Genomic DNA, 23,237 nt, shown 5'->3' on the forward strand with positions numbered 1-23,237 from the left:
AGCCCATGCTTGCACCTACTCTCCACGTTTCCTCTATGAAAAGGAGCACTGGAATTGGTTTTTGTTGTTGTTGTTGTTTTGTGTTGTTTTTCCTGTCACCATGTCCGGCTACTGCATAAAACACTGCATTGATGGCACACAACCTTGTAGAAACCTATAATCCCAGCTCTTTGGAGCAAGAATCAGAAGGAATCCAGGTCAGCCTAACCTGTATAGTGTATTTCAGGCTAGTCCAGGTTAGGGAAAATGAATAAAAATAAGATTTTAAATGTTGGCCAGATGCAGTGGGATATGCCAGTAATCCCAGCTGTATGAGAGGCAGAGGCAGGGATAGCTCTATCATTGGGGAGCCAGCCTGCTCATCCAAGTCCTTTCACAATAGCCAAGGCTACACAGAGAAAACTGAGTCTTAAAAAACAAAACAACAACATCAAAACAAAAACAAAACAGTGTTTTAACTGCCTTAAAATTGTTCCATAGTGGGGTTTTTCCCACCTCATAAGTGTTCTACCATTCAGTCACATTCCTACGTCATCTATTTCATTTTGTTTAATTTTATGTAGTGATAAGTTTTCTTTATGCAGCCAAGTCTACACTAGAAGGTGATATTTTGTGTTTGGAACATTAATTCTAGATTCCAGATGAACTTGCTGAATGCTACATAGCTCCCATTTCATGTATATATGAAAATATATATATGAAAACCATAATCTCTGAAACAGAGTTCAATATACTGCAAAGGCTTAAACTACTTTCTAGTTTAACATCCTAACTGAAATTCCAGAATGAGCCTAGAACTCTAGACAGAGGCAGAAATAGTTCAAGGCAAGCCTTGGTTATTTGAGACCCTGTCTCTAAAAACTCAACAGAACAAAAAACTAACATGGAAATTCCCATGAAACATCCATTTCTCATTAAAACCAAATTATACCAAGTCTAAAAATTCTAAATTGGAAATGTAGCTGTAGTTTGATGGTGATAAGGCTAGCCCAGCATGGAAGAGGCATCCAGATGGAGGTGAGTGACTTACCTGATATGAACACTGGTCACAATGCTCCTGTTCCCAGCTAGGTCAGGCAGTGACTGCAGGCTCCAGGACTCTGATGTTCTACCATGTCTCCTCTACTGCTTTTATACACCTTCCACCTTGCCCCTCCCAATTTAGTCCCACTTCCCTACCACAAGTTCCTGTCTGATTGGTCCAATGAGTCTCCACCCACTTCATCCTATGAAGATTGACTTTCCCTGATGTAGGTTAATTGAATCATACTGTAGATTGTTTGGAATCCAAAGCACTGAACTACAAAGTCAAGATTCTGCTGGGTGTGTTGACACGTCTTTAATCCCTGACCTTGGGAGGAAGAGGCAAGCAGATCTTGATGAGTTCAAGGCTATCCTGGTAGACAAAGCCAGTTCCAGGATGGCCAGAGGTAGGCACAGTGAAAACTTGTCAAGAAAAATAAATAAACAAGCAAAAACAAACTAACTAACAGTCAACTCTCCATTGCTTTCTTGCTTGATTGACTCATTTTGTATGCGCATCTGCATGCGCTTATTTATTTATGGGTGTGTTCTAGTGTGTTCAGTGTTAGTGTCTACGTGTGTTTTTGTTTCACCATGGGTTTCATTGTATATGTTTGTACTTAAGTAAGTAGTCTGTTATTGGTTAGCCAAAGATCACATAGTGAAATTTTTTGTTTTAAAACAACAGCTACTAAATAAAAAACAACAGCAAAAATAACCAAACAAAACACACACATGAATACAATGGATATGTGAAAGGGCTGAGCTAGACAGCAAGAACCTGTACTTCTGGAAGTTATCAACATTTGCTTGGATGTTGCCTTGATCGCAGACTCTAGATCCATCATGACCAAGATGGACATTTTCTCTCAAAGAGTGAATCAAAGCATTATGAGATGAAAGTCAAACAAAGAAGAAAGGTTTAATAACACACCCCTGTAATCCCAGCATGTGGTGCACACCTTTTATGTCCAGAAGCAAAGCAGGATCTCTGTGGGTTTCAGGAGAGCCTGATCCACACAGTGATATCATATTTTCTAGCCCTGCCTAGTGGTTCTTGCCTTCAATCTCAGTAGTTTGGAGGCAGAGGCAGGTGTATCTCTGTGAGTTGGTGGCCAGCCTGGTCTACAGAGAGAATTTTCCAGGATAACCAGAGCTACATGACACCATGTCTCAAAACAGACGAACAAAAATCAAATAACATTCCTGGATGTGTTTTCTTCTCCCAAAATATGTGTCCTGGGGATCAAACTTACATCACCAGACTTTGCAGCTTTGCAGGCTTTGTGCTATTGTTTGCTGAGCACCTGTTGGCCTATTCAATTTCTTTAAAAAAAAACATAATAACTATCTTTGGCTCTGTTGCCTGTGTTTGGTTCCCTTTTTGCTAGCTGGGCTGCCTTGTCTGGCCTCAGTGAAAGAAGATATGCTTAGTCCTGCTGTGACTTGAGTTGTCAGGATGTTTTGGTACCACTTAGGGGCCTCCCCTTCTCTGAGAAGAAGGAGGGAGGAAATGGGTGAGGTGGGCATGAGGACTTGGAGGAGAGAAGGTAGGGGGCTAGGATCAGGCTGGAATATCATCAAACCCCTACCAACCAAAAAAGTAAATTTCTACGCTTGAAAAGCATTTTACATCAATAAACAAACTAGCCAGTTAATTACAAAATGAGCTGGAGACAGAGCTCAGTGTTCTCTCTTCTTAGTGAAATGTCATCATTACAGACTCCTAATTTGGTGCTTCCAGGGTTTAATGCCATCAACAAAAGCTCCAGGATTGCCACCATTGGTACAAGCTTGTCATGCATGAAGCCTGGGAAAGTTCTTAGAACTTCACCAATGGGGCACAGGAGCACAGACCTGCAATCCACTACCCTTTGAGACAGAGGGAGAGAAAGACATTCAAGGACAGCTGAGACTCCTTGTTGGGTACATGAATTCTAGCCTAAAAAAAAAAAACCAAAAAAAAAACCAACCAACCAACCAACCAAACAAACAAACAAACAAAAATATGAAAATCAGAAGGAAAAAAGAAATGGATCTTTGTTTAGTCAGAAGGCAAATGCTCTCCAGGCTTTTCAAACCTGAATGTTTTTCAATTTTTGCATTTTATTTTAGATTTTTAAAGTTTAGTTTCTAGCACTGGCTGGAGCTGGATGGGATAATGTTGAACTTGGGATGCTGTCCAAAGGCTCCCATGCCAATAATGAGTGAAGTGGCAGCTTGGAGAACAGCATTGCCTGATTCTCCAGGATTCACTGTTCTTGACACCTGTCTATAGCTCTCAGTGTTGTTGGTTGTTTGGGACAGAGCTTCTTCATCTTTCCCAGGCTAAGGCAAACTCATGGCAATCCTCCAGTTCATATCTTTTGTCATAGTATGTGTGTCTTCTCCCTGACCCTGCTTTCACTGTTGATTTTCTCTTCTCCAGCCAGGGAGCTGAGCTGATCCCTTCATTGCCCTCTACCTTCCTCTTCAGTTCTGTGATTAGAGGAGAGTATATAGTCCTGGTAAAGGCAGTGCTGGTGATGGAAGCCAGTGCTTCCTGCAGGCTAGCAAAGCAGTGTCAATTGTGCCATGTCCTCTGTACCTATTCACAAGTGAATGAGCTCACACTAGCCTCCTGCCTCAGTCTCATGAGCAGCTGACCTAGCAGGTGTCTCCTACAGCATCCAGGTCAGCTCAAGAACCGGAAACAGGTTCATTATGGTGAACAGGCAAAAGAGCCTTTGACAGTGACACCATCAGCTTTATATTTCAGGCATGTTTTAAGGCCTGGAGAGCTGAGCACAGTCCATTTACCATCACACAATGGGCTCAGCCTTTTTGCCCCTTCAAATAACCCTTCCCCTGGGAACGCAATGACCAGAGCTCTGGTTGGAATTGGATGGCATGTTTGGGAATAAAAGTGCTTTAGGGAGACTTCACACAGGAAAAAGGAGAACTATGGCTTTGAAACCAACAATGGGTGATTGAAATGTATAAACTGAGATCTCCACCAACCCCATTGCAGTGAACTGGCCCTGAGAGATCCCTGTGTCAGTGTGAATTTGGGCTTAATGAGTATATTGTCATTGATTGAATCTTTGCTTCCCTGGTTCCCAAAGAACCATTGTCCAAAAAACCAGTTAAAATCAATCTATGGAGAAGAAAAGGCACTGAGCTTTGTGATTAGGGAAAACGAGTCCTGTTAAGGTCCAGAGGAATGCCCTCAAATCACTCAGGAACCGATCTCAATCATATATAGGCAGTTTATTTTATGACTGTTCCAAGCTGATCATGACCAGGGCCAAGAAAAAGGCTCAGAAGTCTAACTCTGACATTGAGTGTTGTTTGGTGTCAGTTTATAAAGGTAAAAGCCACAATTAGCTCATCTAGGGGGGCATAGAGTGGAACAGGGCATGTTTGCTTGCCAAATGTGCTCATGGTTCCGGAATGTCCAGGAATAACAAGGTCATACAGATTCCCAGTCAACGTAAACATAGTTTATGGTCATCTGGACCTGGGACAAAGATTCTTTTATGTCAGCAACAAGTTGTGATGACTGTTGGGCTCAAAGAAAGAGGCTCTTCAGAGAAGGGAAAATGTGCCTTAGCATTACCTGTTGAATTATTTCCAAAATCAAATTATTGACTCAAGATTTTTTCTGTGGTCTAGTGGGCATATTGTGTCTGAAGAACCAGGAGCTGAAATATATTGTCTAAGAAAAGATATCAGGGCATATATAATGCAAGGCCCACAAATGACAATTAATATGAGCAGACATTAGAGACCAAGTAGGGCAGTTAATAGTGAGGTGAGCCAAGGTGACCACTTAAACAAGCTTTCACACCAAATCATTGATTATCTACTCTGTTGTTCTCTATCTAGAACTTATTTATTTATTTTTGTTAGCCTCTGCAAGAGTGTTTCTTACAACCCTGAAATGACTGGCATAAAAACATTGTTCTCCCAAAGCCATACACAAACTTCCTTCCTTAAAGAGTAATAAGTCTAATGCTTGTCAGAATTTTTGTTTTGTTTTGTTTGTTGTTGTTGATGATGTTTTTGTTTTGTTTTTCAAGAAAAGATTTTTCTGTGTACCCTTTGCTCTCCTATACTTGCTTTGTAGACCAGAATGGTTTTGAACTTACAGAGCTCTGTCTGCTTCTGCCTCCATGAGCTCTGGGATTATAGGCCACTTGCCGGTTGTGTAAGAGTACCTCAGCTAGAGAGTCTCAGTTGGGGTCTGTAAGAATGTAGTGGTTGAACAGTTTGGCCAGATCTTGTCAACGTGTTAAATTGAATATGTGAAATTAGTTGGCAAGGTGGCTCAGCGGTTAAGAGCACTGGCTTCTCTTTCAGAGATACTGAGTTCAATTCCCAGTCAGCTGCTTGGTGGCTCACAAGAATTTATAATGATATCTGGTGCCCTCTTCTGGTGTGCAGGCATACATGCATAGAGAACACTGTATACATTATAAATAAATGAATCTTAAAAAAAAATACGTGAAGTTTTGTTTTCCTGCAACTAAGGCCTCTGTGCTTACAGCTGCTGAACTAGCTATCCCCCTTCCTACTAACTCGGATGTTAGGGGAGGGGCTGCTCTACTCTTTCCCAAAGTTGATAGAAGGTCCATGTGCCTGCCATACCTTCATAATAAGAGTCTTGGGAACTATATGTTCAAGTACATGAAATTCAGGTTCTGTTCCTTGGTCAAGTGTCTAATAAAAACACAAAGTGTGAGGCCCGAAGTGGAAGCAAAGCAAGTTCCTGTAGGTACAACTTGCTCTCTGCCATTCCCAGGGAGTTGGACCACTGAATTACATGGGTATTGGGATTAGAAAAAGCTCTTGAGAATGGGGAGATAGACAATGGGTATCCATCTGCTGTAAGGCAGGTACTATTTCCTTGTAAGGCCTCTAAGGTTAGGAAGAATCCCATGGACAAAATGCTGTGTCATTAAGAGGAACAAGCTTAAGGTTCTGGAAAGGTTTGGGATCTATGGTAGCAACACCTATGTAATAGGGTGCTTTGGGATGCAAACATGCCAGCAGTCTTTAGTCTTGTTAGCTCTGGTGTCATTGAGAAACTTAAAAGTCGCCTTTATGGTATCCACTAGTGGAGACCCATGCAACAGTGAAGGTTCAAATACCTCCAAAAAAGAAGCTTTTCAGCAAAGGGAAAGTGGGTCTTAACAAGATCCAAGACTTGTGGTCTCAAAATACATTAAACCAGGGTCTGTGGATGAAGGCCAGTTGGTAGAAGGTTTACCCATTAAGAGGAAAAGGATAAATTACATGTCCATTAAAAATGGGTCCCATCGGAAGTCCCAGCTGGCTTGCACCATGATGTGTGGTTGTCTTGGAGATAGGATCTCACTGAGAAGCCCTTGCTGGCTTAGACCTTGCTGTATAGACATTACCATCTTCAAACTCACGGACAGCATCCTGCTTTTGCATTGAAAATTCTGGGATTAAGGGAGTACACCATCAACTATGCTAAGCTTTTGGGTTGTGTAGTTATTTGTTTGCTTAGGTAGAATCTTGCTATGGGCCTTTTAAACCAGATTTAGTCAAATATGCACTTCTACTGTCTCAGCTTCACCACAGAGAATTAATCTCAATTAAGATACCCTCCTTAGCTGGTTGTGCACGCCTTTAATCCCACACTTGGGTCCAGAGGCAGGTGAATTTGTATGGGTTCAAGGCCACCCTGGTCTATATACATCTTGAGTACCTGGGTAGTCAGGACCTCTTAGAAAGAAAATATCTCAGAGATGGTGGTGAGGGGATGATTCCAGGACAGATAGGGCTACAAGAGAAACCCTGTCTCAAAAAAGCAAAAATTGAGGGAGAGAGAAACAGAGAATGGGAGAGAGAAGGAGAGAGACACAGACAGAGAGACAGACACACAGAGAGAACAGGAAAAAGACAGTCTTCCTTCTTTTAGTTTTTGACAGAGAAACTTTTTAATATATAGCTCTGGCAGCCCTGGAACTCACTCAGTAGACCAAGCAGGGTGGCCTTGAACTCACAGAGCTCCACCTGCCTCTGCTGTGCAGGGATTAAAAGTGCAAGTCACCATGCCCTACTTCCTTTCCTCTTTTTTTCCTCCTTTGCTTAGTTTTGTTTTGGTTTGTTGAGACAGGTTATCAATATACAGCTTTGGCTGGCCTGGAAATCATTTCCAAAAACAAAATGACCTCAAACTAAGACATGAGTGAGAAATTAAAGGTGTGTGCCACCAGTCCTGGCATTCCCTTTTCTTTTTGAAGTCTGCTATTTAGGTGCCAGGTGAGTGTGTTCAGGATGACCTAGCTATTCAACAATTTGTTGTTTGAACTGTCTTCTGTTTAGCAAAAGCTGATCAGGAACTGACAGTCTTAATCTCACAGAGATCTGCCTCTGCCTCTCGAGTGCTGGGATTAAAGAAGTGTGCCATTCTGCCCAGCACCTCTGTCTTTTGAGGCAGGTTCTTCCTGAGTGCCAAGGCAGTTTATGAGCTCAGTGTGTCCAGGCCCTGAATGTATCACTCTCAAGCCTCAATCTCCTGAGGAGCTCGGTGCAGGGTTTCAGGAATGGGTCATTATCTTTCTCCTTAGTCTCTCTTCACTCTGTCCAGAAGGTGATCTGATTCAGTCAACCTGGACACACCAAAAATGCTAATTAGAATTCTCCAGATGGAGACTCAACCAATTCAGTGAAGAGGCTGCCTGTGCTTGGGGGTGGGGTTATAAGGAGAGGTGTGAATGGAAGGGTGGATAAAAGCCTCAGGGAGGCAGAGAGACACTTTCAATCTTGGAGTCACCTCCTGACCTGTTGGCATAGGAGACCTTTCACCAGTGCCTGTCTGGTAAGTCCCTTGCCTACATCAGGGCACCCAATCCATCTCTCTCAGCCCAGCACTCCCCACTGGGGACTTTACACCATGTGTGATAGAAGAATTCTCGTTTCTGTCTTCTGGTGAGCAGATTGGAGATTGATTTTGGCTCTAAGGGGACCCTTGCCTTAATCTCAAATATTTTGGTTTCTTTGTTAATTTATAATTTTGTTTCTTGAGACAGGGTTCTATTCTGTTGCCTACTTTGGCCTGGGACTGTCCATGTGGCTCAAGCCTCCTGCTTCTGTCTCTGGAGTTACATGCATGTGTCTGTAAGCCCTGCCTCAGCCTCCTGAATTTTGGTATTTCTGGCTAAGCTAATCACATTATTTCCTCTTTCTCTCTCTCTGTTATTTTCTCTCTATGTCTCATTAATTAGTGTTGGTAATTCAATTTAATATGTAATGTTTTTGGCTTTTAAAGATAAATATTATCTATTACATCACTTAATGTGTGAGTGTTTTGCCTGCATTTGTGTATTTGGACATATATATGACTGGTGCTTTAGGAAGTCAGAACAAACATGCCTTCCCTGGGACTGGAAACATGATTGCTTTGGGCCACCATGTCGGTGCTGTAAACCAAACCCAGGTCCTCAATCAAAACCATCTCTCTAGCCCCCATTTCTGGCTTTTTTTGTTTGTTGGTTGGTTTTGCTGTTTTAAAGCAGGGTCTCCTGGAGCCAAGGGCAACCTTGAACCTAATGTAGCCAAGATGACCTTGAGACAGATCCATCCTCCTGCCTCCAGTCCCTGAGGGCTGGTAAATGAGGTTTGAGACAAAGGGGCCTCTTTGTACAGTGTCAGGGATGGAACACCCACGGCTTCTTGCAAGCTAGGTAAGGACTCCATCCCAGCTGCATCTCCAGCATCTGCCTTTAGAAGTTTCCTATACCTTAAGATGGTGAGTGTGGATTCATTATGGGAAATGATGAAAACTTCTCAATGGGAGGAGTTTAAAGTGAGCACCACCTTAAAATTAATTTGCATTTTTTGTTTTGTTTGTTTGTGTGGTTTTTGAGACAGGGTTTCTCAACTTGCTTTGTCAACCAGGCTGGCCTTGAACTCACAATGTTCTGGCTGCCTCAGCTTTGCAAGTGCTGGGATTAGAGGTGTGTGCCAGCACTCCTTTGTTTCTTTTTAAAAGGGTGTGGAACTTACCCTGTGGATCGGGCTGCTCTTGAACTCACAGAAATCATCTTAGGCCTGCTCAACTATGTCTGGGTGATCTTTGGTTTTCATTTATTTACTTGTTTGTTTGTTTGTTTGTTTCAAGACAGGGTTACTTTGTTTAACCATGGCTGTCCTGGAACTAGCTCAGCTCTGTAGACCAGTCTGGTCCTGAATTCATGAGCATCCACAGGCCTCAGCCTTTGCAGTGGCACCACTCCCACCACTGGGACAGATTTTATTTTTTATTAATTTGTTCTTCTGGACTTAGGTTTCGCAGTAGCTCAGGCTGACCTGGAATTCCTTATTTTCTGGCTGACCCACCTCTCTCACCTCTTTCTCAGTTTAGATGACTGAGAAATCAAGTATAAAGACATTTGGTTTCTTCGTTGTCTCATCAGTTTGTAATCTCTATCTCTTCTAAAATGATTTGTTTTTTTATATTTTTATGGTTGTGAGCCTAGCCTTTAATGGCTGAGCTGAGCCTTCTCTCCTGCCCATTTATTTATTTATTTATTTATTTGTTTGTTTGTTTATTATGTGAGTACTTTGCACATGTACCTGCATGCCAGAAGAAGGCATTAGATCACATAGATGGTTGTGGGCCACCATGTGGTTGCTGGGAATTGAACTCAGGAACTCTGGAAAAGCACACAATGCTCTTCACTGCTGAGCCATCTCTGTGGCCTCGCTATTTAATTTTTCACTTTGTATTTTGTGCATATGATTTTCAGAACATGTGTCTGTATACCACATTTGTCCCTGAGGAAGCCAAAGATGGGGTCAGATCCCCTGGCACTGGAGTTACAATTGTAACAGGCCACTTACCTCAAATAACCACTCCAGACAGGCTGTAGCCTGTATTGATTTGTTTATTTAAGATAGCATTTGTTACTGTCTTTGAAAGTCTTTATTCCAACCTGCTGGGACCACACCCATCTACTCCAGAGACCTGGGTGTGGCCTGAGTGAGTGTCCAGAGCACTACATCAGACAGCTCTTGTGGGACTTCACAGAAGGAAGCAGTTTCAACAGAGGCTGAGATGAACAGTTAGGTAGCTGGAGGGATTCTGCACAAACAGGTCCCTTTATCTTAGGCTAAGTAAGGTAAGTTAATTAGCTAGGACATCCTGACCTTGGGTTCCTAGACTAGAGCTGGGTAATTTTCCAGAGGATTCTCCATCAAGGAGATCTAATACTAGTTTAGTCTGAAATGGCCTCAGCAGTAATACAAGATGGAGGAATCTTGGCACTCTCTTCCCCTGACACAAAATGGTGTGAGCTGCCTTGAAGGTTCTGGGAATCCCACCGGGGTCCTCTAGATGGCAGCCTCTAAATGGAAGAGTCATCTCTCTTCAGCCCTTGGCACAAAGTAACATTTCCTTTTACCTGGCCCTCAAGAACAACATAACAGAGTGGGGAAATAGGTCACTCCTCTTTACTCTGGAAACTGAGGGTGGTAGGTTGAGAGTTGTGCCAGGAAGGATCCTGGAGAAGACAAAGTTGATAAGATCCTATAAGAAATTAACATTAAAGACACAAACTACATGGCAGCTCAGACTTGGTGGCCTGAGCTGAGGCATAAAGATCTTCAGTGTCTTGCTAGCCTGGAATAAATCTATAGGGAGACCTTATGTCTAAATAAGATGGATGCCTGGGTTGATTTATTTAATCCCAGCACTATCCAGGAAAGGTAGGCAGATCTCTATTAGTTAAAGACCAGCCAGGTCTACATAGCAATTATCAGGCCACTCAATGTTTCAGAGTAAGACACTGTTTCAAAATGACAATATAACTAAGAAAACCAAGTGGAAATAAAATAGAGTTAAAGCCAACACTAGTTTGTTTTCTGATGTGTCTCTTCCCTACATTACATGCAACATGCAGGTCCTCTTGGGGACAGACCTCAGCCTCTCCAGCGGTTGCTAACACTGGTGCTTACCTTTCACCATTGAGGTTTAAAATCTCTGAGTTTCAGTTCTGTTCCTGCACTTGTGCTGGACACTGTCCTTGTCCTCAGATTAACATCACAGTGTCAATTCTCCTGCCTAATGTTCCCAAACACTGGGATTGGGTCCAGGGTGTCCACACCTAATTCTAAAGGTTCTGAAAACAAAATAACTACACCCATTTCACAGATTGTTCTTAGCTAGACCCTGTGAATATTAGATAGACTGGGAAGGTTTCTCAGGGAAACTTTCTTTTCTTTGAGGTCTTTATGGAGAGATGGTTCACCCCCAGAACATGAATCTCCACTGTCTACAGAACACCCACTCCCCAGTGGAGTAGGTTTTAGGAAACGTGCAGCTGTTAAGGATACACGGCGGGTTCCCTAATCACACCATGAGACCTGTTCCTTGTGGGAGGTTTATTAGGGGAAGGGAAAGGGAGTCGCAGAGAGAGGAGGTGGAAGAGAAAGAGAGAGAGGAGGGGCTCCAGGAGTTCTCTTATAAGGTGACCCAGGGCATGTGCAGGTGGTTCCAGGTGATCACTGGGTGGTCTTCTTGGTGACTTCACAAATGCCTGATAACCGATTTGTCAGGTCCCTTGGGGCTGGTCGTGGAAGTGCCTGCTTACTGATCCCAACATTCCTCCCTTTTTTGTTTTGTTAAAAAATGAGGAGCCAGGAAGGGGTGATGGTGGGGGAAGGGCACAGGGACGACTTCTGCCCTTCAAGCTACTTCCTGATGATTAGGGGCGTTGTCCTTCTAGGGGTACATCTGGTCTCCACCATCGGGGTCATAGTCATCTGGCTTTGTGGGCAGAGGTAGATAATCCTGTAGGAGTAACTGATTAATGGTTTGATTAGAAATTTTTTGCATTTGTAGTTGGAAGAATGTAGAGAGGAAGTTAATTATGCAGGGTGCAAAAAGCAAAAGCAGAAAGACTAGCACGAGAGGTGAGACAAGGGGCAGAATCCATTTCCATATGGGATTCTGAAAGGCCCAAAAGCTAGAGGCCTCAAGCTCTTCCTTTCATTTTTGTAAATCTGTCTGGAGTTGTTGGATTTTGTCCTTTACTATACCTGACTGGTTGACATAAAAACAGCATTCCTCCTGGAAGAAGAGGCAAAGGCCACTTTCTTTAGCTGTGAGGAGATCCAATCCATGTTGGTTTTAAAGTACTACTGCTGCCAGGGAGTCAATATGTCCTTGGAGGGTTAGTATTGTCTGAGCCACTTTTTGAAGGTCCTGGATGAACTGGGAAGAAAGCTGATAATACAGAGTTAGTGAGGTGGCTAGTCCTGCTGTTCCGGTCCCTACAGCTGACTTGATTCCTGCAGCAGCCAGCAGGGGTAGGATTTGAATTGCCCTCTTCTCCTGCTGGGCAGCTTTTGAGTCTATGACCAGGATTGGCAGGGGCTTTCTTTTGTTTATCACCTCCAGCTCAGGGAAGAGGAGTACCAGAGTGCAAACTCCTGACCAACGAGCAGGCAGATGATGGTAGACCTGAGTGCCACAAAGAATAGAGATATTATTAGCAGTAGGGCATTGGGGTTAAGATGAGATAGCAAGGATTATAGTTTTATTACAGTCTAAGGAACTTAGCATTCTTACAGAGTGTGTCCCAGATGCCTTGAAACAGCTTACCACGCCAAAGAGGGTGATATGAGAAAGGTAGGGGGTTGTGGCAACATCAGAGTCAGGGCAGTTAGTAAATGGTGAAGTGAGGTTGCTTGACAGAGTCACTGCAGAAGCTGTCAGCGGTACCTCTGACTTGGTCCCCTGTGGTACTCCCAGTTCGAGAGCCCCCAAAAGACCTACAGGAGGGTCTTTTTATTACAAGCTCGAGCTGGGTGGCTGCTCTTTAAAAGACATACGGGCAAGTGACCCCCGGCTCCGGGAGATCAAGGTTTTTAAAGGAACAAAAACGCCAGTGGGGTAGTACAAGCCTTGGCATTACAGGATTGGGTAAGAGGAACAAACCGCAAGCAGGGTGGTCTCTGGGGAAGCTGACCTTTAAAATGATTGGAATGATTTAGGTGCCAAGACTGTGAATGGTCAGGCCTAGCTACCTGGGAGACATCTGACCTCTAGTTCTTAGGGGCCATGTGACTCCATTCACACCCTGAGGTTTATCTGGGTGGGGACTGCTGCTGGCCCTTTACCTGAAAGGAATGTGGTCTTGCATTTCTGTCCCAGCCCCATTTCAATCCGCTCCCAACAGCCTCCCATAGAACAGTTTGTCGACCCTATTTGGAGAGATTGTTTATTATCACTAATGGTTTCTTGAACCTCGAATCTCCTCCATACGTAGGGATTACCTTTAACAGAAATAGGCAAGAGGGAGAGGAGGAAAAATACATATCCAATCCAGTAGGGTCAAACACCGCTCCTGTGGTGAGGCCTCATTCTTCTGGAACTGGAGACAGGGTGGTTGACCTTGGCATCTTTTGGAGCTTGAGGGAGCAAGGTCCAGATGGGGTCTTATAGTTGAATAACTACAGAGGAATGGTGCCTAGCCACAGAGGGGTTTTGGATATCCCAGACTTGGGGGTCCACTTGAGGCTGGTAAGGGAAGTGACGTGTTAGAACTGGTAGGTAAGGTGGCTAGGAGGAGAGAGGACTCTGTTGAACTTGGGTCAAGCGGATGGGTGGAATAAAAGAAATAGAGGCCCCTACTTTGGCTAAAAAGTCCCTTCCCATTAGGGGAACTGGACAGGCTGGCATTACTAAAAAGGAATGAGTCAAGGAAACTCCCCTAAAAATACAATTAAGTGGTAGAATCCCGCAAGGCTGGCAAGGCTGTCCCCCTACCCCGACAATAGAGGAACTACAAGGAGAGGTTGGTTCCCAGTACTCTGTTAGGACTGAGTAAGTGGCTCTGGTGTCTACAAGGAAGGAGATGGCCTGCCCTGATGCCATGATAATTACCCATGGCTCCCTGTTAGTGATGACAGTGGTCGGGTCAAGGGAACCCGGGCACCTTCAGTCGTTGGTAGCCAGGCCTAGGATATAGGCCAGAGGGCAATCTGGGAGTGATGCTCCCATATCATGGGAGAAACGGTGGCAATCAACACCCCAATGTCCCTCTTGGTAGCATTTTGGACATGACCCAGGTGGCTTTTGGGGGTTAGGGCAATCCCTGACCCAATGACCACATTTGGGCAGGGGTGTGGTGGTGTCCACGTGGGACAACTCCTGGCCCAGTGACCTTTTTGACCACTTGTGAAATGGGGACTCAGTGGTCCTCGTGCCTTAGAAAGCAAGGGAGCCTGGGTAGTGGCCGAGGCTGGTCAGATGGCCTGGGCTAGTATTTGGTATTTTTGCCTTCGGGCTTTTTCATCGCTCCCATGGAACACCTTAAAGGCCAGTGCTAAGACTTCTGCCTTCTGAGTCAGAGGTCCCTTCTCCAAGGATTTAAGCTTAGCCCTGATGTCGGGGTAACTTTGGGAGAAGAAATAGGTCATCAGGAGTTGTCTGCCCTCTCCTCTGTACTTTCGGTGTCTAGATAAGTGTGTTGTAAGAGAGTCTTTGTAAGGTGCTCTAGGAATTGAGACGGGGTTTTCATTTTTGTCCTGAATGACCTCCTGGAGCTTTTCATAATTAACTGGCTGAAGGGCAGCCTTGTGGAGACCAGCCAGAAGGCAGGTTGCAAATTGATCTCTGGCTAAAATGCCTCCCGGAGTATTGTAATTCCACTGTGGATCCTGGTCAGGTACCACTTCAGCCCCAACAGGGTGTGAAGTATTTGTTTGGTGAACCTCATCTGCATGCATTCTAGCCTGTTCCCAAACTCGCCTGTGTTCCTCAGGTAATAGGATCATATAAATATCATGGAAGATGAGACTATAAGATTGAGTGAGATATTGAAATTCTTTAATGAAGGTAGAAGGATTAGAGGTATAGGATCCTAATCTCTTTTCTACTTGAGAAAATTCAGTTAATGAGAAGGGAATGTGCACCCTAATTAAGCCATCTATACCTGCTACTTCCCAAAAGGGAAGGATAGAGGCTGGTTTATGCTGAGTAGAGGGATCAGACTTTGCTATAGAATGCGATCGTGTTGTGGGTGGGCTGATAGTTGGTGGGGGTGAAAGTGAGTACCAGAGTGAGGCGACTAGAATAGTCTACTGCTGGAGAAGGGAGCAAGGGTTTTGGAGAAACCAAAGGAGAAGGGGAGGGAGTAGAAGGGGAGGGTGAAGGTGCTGGGGGTTGTGAGGATTCCGAAGGAGTAGGAGGGGGATGGGGTGGAGCTTCATCTGCTGGGTCAAAGGTAGAGAACTCCTCAGGTTGAGATTTTATGGTTAGGAGAAGTTGAGTAGGAGAACAGGAAGAGCAGAGAGGAGGTTTAGAATGGAGAAGAGAGAAAGCTTGAATGTAGTATACCTCCTTCCATTTACCAGATTGCTGACAGTAAGTAAGAAGATCCGTAAAATATTGGGATTTAACATGCTGTTAATAGGCCAATTTGGACCCTTACCTAAAAGAGTATGCAGGCCAAGTCTTACTACAGAGGCGTATGAGTTTAGAAGGTTTTATCTGACGTTCCATATGTAAAGTCTTAAAATTCTCCAAAAGACATCCCAGTGGGGACACTGGAGGGACGGATGTTTGGGAGTTCCCCATTGGGAGGCAAGGGAGCTGGTGACCTACCAGAGGCGTCCCAAACGAAGGTGCGACTCTAATGAGAGGTGTGCTACCTGATCCAATAGCTCCTCAGCTTTTGGCCAGGGACCAGGGTGCAGATGCCAGTAGGCACGGCTGAAAACACACCTAGCTAGGTCTTCCCACGAGCGATCGAGCGAGCGGGAGGGAGAAGAGACCGTGTGTGACTGGGAAAGCTCTCCCAGGGGAAACTGAGGCCCTAATAGAGATGGAGGTCCAGCAATAGGGATCAACCATGGCCAATGAAGACCTTGGTTAGGGGGAGAAGGTGCCAGACTCTCAACGGTCACTCTTCCCTTGCCCAGAAAAATGTTTATGCTGACCAACAGGGATACCCACCAATCCAGCCGGTGGTGGATGCCTCAGTAGTGATCTGATAGCTGGAAAGTGGAGATCTCTGGTGGATTTGGAGCAAAATAGGTCTCCAGAAGCCCTGGCGGAGTGCCGGTACTCCCTACCCGGTGTGCCCACTGGAGGGAACCTATCCTGGCAAAGATGCACTAATGTTAGGAAACATTCCAGGTGATCAGTGGGTGGTCTTCTTGGTGGCTTCACAAATGCCTGATGACCGGTTTGTCAGGTCCCTTGGGCCTAGCCGTAGAGATGCCTGCTTACTGATCCCTACAGTAGGATTCAGGGCAGCAGGGCTGGGGTGGGAAGAATAATGTGATGATTGACAGTCCACCATGCTGCCTTGAGGGAGCTGTAACTGTGAGACCAGCACATAGAAAGTTAAATGGGAAAATCAGGCTTTTACTGTGTGTGCAGTGACCCTAACCCTGAGCTGCTTTCTGTGAAGGGAGGAGGAAAGGCCTTCCTAAGCTTTGGTCTGAAAGGATAACTTTCTGGGTGCTTCCACAGGACCCCTCTACCTGATCCTTCAGGATGAACTGCCAGGCCGTGCCCACACTGAAGCAGCTGGCAGCCAAGGGGCTGCTGAGTGATGAAGACATGGTCATCTCTGCTCTGGAGGACATGCCCATGATGCTCTTCCCACCTGTGTTCAAGGAGGCCTTCATTAATGATCAAACAAAGATAGTGAAGGCCATGGTAGTAAATTGGCCATTCCCCTGCCTCCCTCTTGGGGCCCTGATAGATTACTTCTATTGGGATAACTTCCAGGCTGTGCTGGATGGAATAGATTGGCTGAGTAACCAGAGTGTTCGACCTAGGTGAGTGAGTCTGAGTCAGTGCGGAGAACAAGGTCGGGGGTGAAATTCAAAAGAGAATGAAATGGAGGCGGATTAAAATTGCATTCCCAACCACCTGAATCTCCTTTCTCTTTGATCTCTAGGAGGTGCAGACTGCAAGTGCTCAATTTGCAGGATGCCCACCATGACTTCTGGGGAGTACAGGTGGGAACACAGGCTTGTTCCTGCTCTTCAGACACCGACCCAGGAGAGACAACTTCCACAACAGTCTGGAGGCAGCAGTTGAAGGTAGTAGGGGAATGTAGCCTCCAACTCAGCTTTCTCAATGAAGTCAGTGACTACTTCCTGTGGTGGTTCAGAAAGAGAAGAAATATGGAACACAGATGTGCGTCCTCATCTAAGCTCTTTGGGGAAGCACTGGTGTCCACAACGGCCAGAAGGGTTGAATTAACCTTGAACTCTCTGAACCCGAACCTGTTGTAATGCACTTGGAATGGGTGGTGGAGCTCGAATCTTCTGAAAGAGCAGTCTGTGTTCTTATCCCCTTAGGCATCTTTCAGAACACAGAAATAACCCTGATAGCAAGGCCTCATCATGCCCTATGGCTGCTTGGAATTCAGTATGTATAGCACACTGGCCCTGAGCACATAGATTGGCCAGCTTTTGCCTCTGGAGCATTGAAATGAAAGGATTGCACAGCCATGCTTGACTAATCTGCCTGACTTTATCTGGAAAGTATCTCTAGATGCAGACTCCCCTAGCAGCACTTGATGTATGGCCTCTGACATAGCTCCCTGCTAGCTCTCCCCTCCCTGTGCCTATGTGCCTATGTGTTAATTAACCACTGATTCTGCTATTATGATAAGAGCATGCTGTATAATGCAAATCAAGCATCCCTGCAGTGCCTAGTTCCAAACAATTTTGTACACCTATTCTTGGAACCCTTCACTAATTCCCCTAGGGGTATAAAGTCATTGTTCTGTGGAATTAAAGTTGAACTAGCCATCAGCTGTTCCAGTAGTGTGTGATTCCTGTAAGTTTCTCAAATGCTTGTGCCCCTCCTGATTTCCTGGGCTGTCCAGCTGCAGCCCCCAGGCAGGAGGAGAACCACAGTTGATGACCTTGAACATCTGCTCATCCTGACTCCATCTCCCATGCTGGAGTGCTCAGATGCAGTGCTGGTGGCGTGTTGAGGGGCTGGAGATGGAGGCCAGGGTCTTCAGCACACTAGATGGGCTTTCACCACTGGCCCTACATCACTTGTATGGTTTCCTGTTTTGTTTTCAGAGATATAGTTTTAATTTGTAAGTGGGACCTACCTGCAATTCACTATATAATCCAGGCAGCAAGTTAAAATTGTTAAAATTGTTAAACAATTGTTTAAATCGTTTCACTCCCAGTTGTTAAAATCGTTTCACTCCTGCATCCAGAGTCAGCTTGTGGGGTATCCACCAGAGAAGACTGCTTGCATATGGGTTTAAGCCAATAAAAAGTTTTGTTAGCCAGCTGGCAACTATACTGGGTGTTCAGGATCTCAATGTCCTGCTTTGTGACAGGAGCTGGGAATGGGGGGAGGGGGACTGGAGGCTCTCACCATCACTGGCTCAGTCCACAGTTTATACACTGGGCTCTGGGCTGCCTACCTGTTTTCCTTGCTGCCTGGCTCTTTGGATCCCACTGTCTCCTCCTTTTTCTGCTAGCTTCTGCAGTGGCCAATAAGCCCATCTGCTTTACAAACTGCTAGGTGTCCAGAATTTGTGTGGAGTCTGTGGAGATCTCTCAGTGGTGAAACACTTGCAGAGCTCACTTGAAGCCCAGGCTTTTCTCCCAAGCATACAGTAACACATCAATAAAAAAACCATTCTCAAAAAACATAAACAAAATTTATCTTCCTAAACAGGATCTTCTCTATTTAGGGCCGACTCCAAACCTGCTATAGAAAGGAACTTTGAACTCCTGCCTCTAACACCCTGTCTGCAGGAGTGAGGGAAAGGTGTGTGAGCTGGGCCTGAACTCAGGAATAAAATATCTTCATGAATGAAAGCTATGACAGAGGAAGGCAGATCTCTGAGTTTGGGCTAGCCTGCTCTACAAAGCCAGTCCAGGACAGCCAAGGCTACACAGAGAAAGAAAGACTCCAGCTATTTCCACCATCATCATCCCAGGGACATTGTCCTCCATGTTGCTTGCTCTCTCCACAGCCCAGGATGCCACAGTTCCCACCTTCCAGGCTTCCAGACTTGAACCACCTAACTCCTGGGGTCTGAATGTCAAGATGCTCTCTTCTATTGACCCCGGCTCCCATTACATTATCTTGTTAGATGAGATAAAGTTTTTCCTGATTCAGTCTGTGGCGATCCTCCTTCAGTCAGTTCATCCTGAGTATGAGCTTGTTCATGTATTTATGTTTGGGGAGGTATCATGGAGGATACATGTTGAGATACGAGGACAAACCAGTGGAGCCACACTTTCCTTCAAACATGTGATTCCCATCACTGAATTTAGGTAACCAGGCTTAATACAAATACTGTTGCAAATGTGCCATCTCCTTAGCTGCCCTGCACTGTTGTTGAAAGAAAACAATGTTTAATTATGAGACAGTCACACTCCAGCCCTGGCAGGTCTAAAGTTGTATAGTTTTTACTGGCCTCACTCTCACAGAGCTCTACCTGCTTCATCCTCCTGAGGGCTGGAATTAAAGGTGTGACCTCCACACCCTCCTAAGTTCCCAGGCTCTACCTTTTCCAGGCAGCCTTCTGCTGCTCCTGTCCTTTCTGACACACATTCTACCTTTTATTATTTTTGATAACAGAGGCCACAAGACAGTGATTTGGCGATTCGGTGTGCAGGAATGCAGTTGATTCCTATCTCCATTCGACATGAAAGGAAACCAGCAGGATGGGCTGCTGGCACACTCCTGGAATCCCAGCACTAGGGCAACAGGGAAGAATTTCCTCAGTTCCAGGACAGTCTGGGCACTTGAGGTGACCTTGTCCTTAAACAAAATCAAAGGAAATGATGAGTTGAATGCAACTCAGGGGTAGAGCATTTCTCCAGCAAGGGCAAGGACCTGGATCAAACCTTAGTGCCAAACAGCCTCATCTTCAAAAACATGGATTATCCCAATCCATGTCATCCTTTCTTGTCGGTCTTGTTTTTGAAATCTCCCAAATGGGACTGAGCATGTAGATTAGAACCTCCTGCACCTGCCTCCAAAGTGCTGGAATTCACGGCTGCTGCCAACAAGCCTGGCATCCAAAAAACATTTGAAAAGAGAATATCTGAAGACAAGTGGGCTGAGCAGTCCAGTGATATCAGATTGGCTGCTGTACAATTCTAGGAGCTTGTGAGTTTGAGATGAGCCTGGTCCACAGAGTCAGCTCTGGGCTTCATAGTCCCTGTCTCAACAAGAAATAAGTTACCAAAAAGACAGGATCTTCCCCCCCCACGCTATATTCTCCAAAGTATTATTATAGAGCAAGTCTCCCCATCCCAGGCTTCAAAGCTTTGAAAGTAAAAAGCAATGACCTCCATTTTGTAAACTCTTTTCAGTCTTTTCCAGGCATGTTCACTCTGTTGAAAGTAGAATATAGATTTCATTATGTTTATCATATCTTATAGGTCTATATAAGTGAGTATATCCCATGCTTGTCTTTCTCCTTCTGGGATATTTCACTCAGAATGATCTTTTCTAGATCCCACCATTTGCCTGCAAATTTCATGATTTCCTCCTTTTTGATTGCTGAGTAGTATTCCATTGTATAAAAATACCACAATTTCTGTACCCATTCCACCGTTGATGGACATCTGGGTTGTTTCCAGGTTCTGGCTATTACAAATAGAGCTGCTAAAAGATAATCAATTGAGCGGACATGGGGTAAGATGATCAATCCTCGTTTAGAAAGACAGATGGGATGTGCATTGAAAGTATGACAGGAGTCTACTGAGCGCATCTGAAAGACTCTAACTAGCAGTGTTTTCAAAGCAAAGACTCATGACCAAACCTTTGGCAGAGTACAGGGAATCATAAGAAAGAAGGGGAGTTAGTCTGATGGGGAAAGGATAGGAGCTCCACAAGGACCAAATATATCTGGGCACAGGGTCTTTTCTGAGACTGACATTCAACCAAGGACCATGTATGGATATAACCTAGAACCTCCACTCAGATGTAGCCTGTGGTAGCTCAGTAACCAATTGGTTTCCCAAAGTGAGGGGAACAGGGACTATTTCTAACAGGAACTCAATGACTGGCTCTTTGGTCTCCCCACCCCCGAAGGGAGGAGCAGTCCTGTTAGGCCACAGAGGAGGGCTTTGCAGCCAGTCCTGAAGATACCTGATAAAACAGGATCAGATGAATGGGGAGGAGGTCCCCCCATCAGTGGACTTGGAAAGGGGCACGGTGGAGATGAGGGAGGGAGGGAGGGACTGGGAGGGAATGAGGGATCGGGACACGGCTGGGATACAGAGTTAATAAAATGTAACTGATAAAAAAAAAAAGAAAGTAGAATATAAGTAGGTTGGATATACCACATTTTCATTGTCCTTAAAAGGTGGTTAGTATACTTTTGCTGTAAAAGAATGGGGCTCACATTTCTGCTTCCTGGACTTCACCTTCCAAGTAGGCATGAGAATCAGAATAGCAAAGGTTGGAACTGGGTGGAACAATGGTGACTATGAGTGACTGGAGAAATTCCACATGCCGTCAGTATAGGCAGTGTTGCCTTTGAGACCACCAAATAGATTGTGTACTGGGCTAAGTACAAGTGTCCACCATCACCTGGATGGTGACGGGTGCTTCCTGCAAAGAGTTGAGAGCATTGCTCAGAGACTCTGAAGAGATATTCTGTCCTAAATGCTTCCCAGGATCATCACGTTGAACACCTGTCAGGATGAGCTTCCAGACCCTACTTATGCTTCAAGAGCAGGCCATACAGAGGATGCTGAAACACAAAGCCTTGGCCTTCTCTGCTCTGGAGGACCTGCCCATGGAGGCCTTCACTGAGAGATAAAGCTTGTGAAAGTTCTGGTGGCAGCCTAGCCCTTCCCCTGCTTCCATGTGGGGGTGGTGATGAAGATCCCCAACCTAGAGACCTTTCAGGTTTTGTAGGATGAAGTAGACTTGTGGCTGACATTGAAGTTTCACCTCTGGTAGGCAATAACTATGGAATACAGAATGTTCCATAGTGAAGTATAGGGAGGAACATCTGGGCACTGGGAGAATGGGGTCAAATGTGGATCAGAGGCTCCAACTGGTCTCATCCTGGTGGGCTGCAGAGGCCGTGACAGATGTTGAGTCTTTGTAGCAAATGTCAGTTAAGTATGAGACAGAGCTTGGAGCAGATGTAGCCACAGTAGAAGGAGCCTGTCCCTGCCTCTGCCAGCTGATAGAAATAGGAGCAGGGAGAACTGGAGAGTAACTGAATGAAGGGAAGCAGGACAGGTCTCCAGCTGCAGCTCAGGCAAAGGTCATTGACTGGCAGGTGTGAGGTGCTGTGTGGAGATCCAACCCTGAAAACATAAACCTGAACAAGAAGGAGCAGAGCAGAGACATAGAATAAAGGTACCTCTGTGTTGGGTCTCATCTTACCTTCTGACAGTTCATGTGTTTTACCCATGAGAGTCTGAAGCTTTGAGAGGTCAACTTGTTGAGTGGACATAATGACTTCTGGAATGAATGGGCTGGAACAGAGAATGGAGATCATCCAGGAGAGACTGTCAGAAGCAAATAGTGAAGCGCCTTCCTACATATGCACGGAGGTGGCACTTGAAGGTGACCTTTGCTTCATATTCCATTTGAATGAATCCAAACATAATTCTTGCAGTGGGTACAGGAAAGAAAAGGTTGTTCCATCTGTGCTGTTCAAAAACACACATGTGAGCATGGCCTGGCTATGCTGTCAGAAAGGTCTCAGGAAATTTGCAGCCAGGTTGCATGGATGAATTGCAACTGAAGACAGAATGGAGTCTATCTACTCCATCACATTTTGTTCCTGCTAGATGAAAAAATCTTCACCAACTCATCCTAGTATGCATCTACAAGAGCACCCTCAAGCTTGCAAGCACTTCCACAGACAAAGAGAAGAACATCACTGAGATCAGTTCTCTGTTCTCCAGATTCAACTATCTCCTACACCACTCCATGATGGAAGTCTGTTTTCTCACTGACCACAGGCAGCAGTTGTTCAGATAAGGAATGATGGAGAACTGTTTCTGCTCCCATGATGAACCTTTCTCTTTGACATTAGAGATTAGTGGCCACTTGAACTCAGCCAACCACTGCTAACTGAATGAAAAAAGGGGGTGTGGAGGGGAGAAAAAGAAACAAAACGGAAGGACATGACTGCTGCTAGGTATGGCAGAATAGAAAGTTTATTATAGAGAAAAGGGAGAGCATAGCCAGAGGCAGAGACATCTGGAAGAGTCTAGAG

The sequence above is a fragment of the Meriones unguiculatus genome, chromosome 12 (assembly GCF_030254825.1).
Source record: "Meriones unguiculatus strain TT.TT164.6M chromosome 12, Bangor_MerUng_6.1, whole genome shotgun sequence".
Taxonomy (NCBI): domain Eukaryota; kingdom Metazoa; phylum Chordata; class Mammalia; order Rodentia; family Muridae; genus Meriones; species Meriones unguiculatus.